This window comes from Oryzias melastigma, linkage group LG7 (assembly GCF_002922805.2).
Source record: "Oryzias melastigma strain HK-1 linkage group LG7, ASM292280v2, whole genome shotgun sequence".
NCBI lineage: Eukaryota > Metazoa > Chordata > Actinopteri > Beloniformes > Adrianichthyidae > Oryzias > Oryzias melastigma.
The window spans coordinates 12054734-12056768 of record NC_050518.1 but is presented as its reverse complement, the minus strand read 5'-3'; positions in this window follow the sequence as shown (position 1 = coordinate 12056768).

Here is a 2035-nt window from a genome sequence, read left to right as displayed (position 1 = left end):
TAACCTAAATCTAATCCTAATGATCACATACTGACATTTCGTTTTAAAAATAACCAAATCTCAGCGTGCAAAAGTATGAATCGTGGATAATTATGTGGGTTTTTTCCATGCACAATTTTTTTTACAACTTTTGCAAATTGTAGGCTATTTTTTTTTCTACTTTAAAAACTTTATAATTCCCTTTTTCGAAAAACAAGAATGTTTATAAAAAGTGTGTGGGCAATTAGGAAATTTCACTATACAACATACTCGTTCGCATTCCTGTTCCTAAAAATGTATTAGCAACTCAAATGTGATTTCCCAGGCAGATACACAAACCATTTTCAGTAGGGACGTCAAGGATAAGAGATAGATGTAGAAAAATCTATCTAGTGCAGAGAATAACAGCCGTATTGGTTGAAAACCCCAGTATAGAGAAAGATTATGTTGGTAACAAAGTATGAAATCAATCAGGAAATAAATAATCAGTTTCTGGCAACCTATTAGTTTCTCTTCCTGTTGTGCATATGTGTACAAGTGATCCAAGTAAAAAGGTGTCCAATCACAAACTTGCAACTACCAATCCGGGTCAATTAAAACTGGCTAAAGGCAAAGCTGTTTTATGATATAAGTAGGCGAATGCCTAGGGCCTCCAAGCCACCAGGGGGCACCAAAGCTGCATGTTCAATTAAAATGTCAGTTCTTACTTGTTGAGACAGACTGGCGACCTGTCGAGGGTGTACCCCGCCTTCGCCCTTCAGTAGCCGGGATAGGCTCCGGCACCCCCGCGACCCCGAAAGGGAAGAAGCGGTCTGGAAGATGAATGAATGAGTTCTTACTTGTAGATATTTGCTGAATTTATTAAAATTCCTCTCCAATCATCTTACAAATGATTGGAAAAGTGTTCCCATTGGTCCTTTAATCATGATTCTGCTGTTTTTTGCAATTTTTTTTAAAACTGTGATTTTCTAAGATGAACATGGATCCATTTTTTCTGTAAGTGGATACAGGATAATGTAGTGACGCAGGGAGCTTGTGGCCTGCGGACTGTAGTTTCTACACCACAGCTACAGGATTTTTCAAATGGTATTTTTGAGTTGCAAAGTACAGTGGGAAGGCACAAGCTCCCTGTTGTACCCCACCTGTACGGCTGAATAGCTCCGAAATTGGAGGCAAATGTCTGGTTACTACTGCTGCTCTTCAGAAACTATGTTCTAGGAAACGACAGGTTTCTTGATTTTGCCAAAAAATTGCAAAATAGTTATTTTTATTGTTTTAAGTTTTCATTTGTTTTTATTGATTTTGTTTGTTTTATTGATTTTCTTACTTAAAATATATTTCTCATAAACAATTAATCTTGTATTGATTAAAATATAGAGAAATCTTATCCTTGTGTTAGAGTGTTGTTATTATATTGTACCATGCTACTCCTCGTTTCCACTAAGCAGTCCGGTACGGTCCAGTTCGATCCAATATTTTGAACATTTCCATTGTTAAATGGACCCATTGAACAGTTCTGACCCATACTTCTTGAGGCCCCCATAGGTCCATAGAAAAATAGAACGGGACGTTGATTGGCACACAGTGATGACGACATTAGAAAGCACCAGTATAGCGCTAAGCTAGTGTTTCTGTTTTCCTCTTTCTGGCGGTATTCTTCTTAGCCACCTGCAATCTTCTTTCAAATAACGTTAAATTCCTGTTTTACACAATGAACAAAAAAGAAAGCAAGAAAAGACGAGCTGCTGGATGACCTCCATTGTAATGACACGCAATGACGCAATGACACGCTAGTAGTCTACACCAAGCATGTGCCGTGGAAACAAACCGCTGAGTGGAAGCGAGGCTTAACTGAGTGGAAACGTTCACCAGAATTAACTGGACCGTCCCGTACTAGTCTTCCCGTACCGGACAGCTCAGTGGAAACGAGGCTTAAATAGATGGTTTAATCTAGAAAAATATAAGGTTGTTCTTTTAGACTCTGAGCTGAATTTTATTCCTCATATCAAAAACGTCGTTAAGACTGGTTTTTATCATCTTAAAAATATTGCCAGAG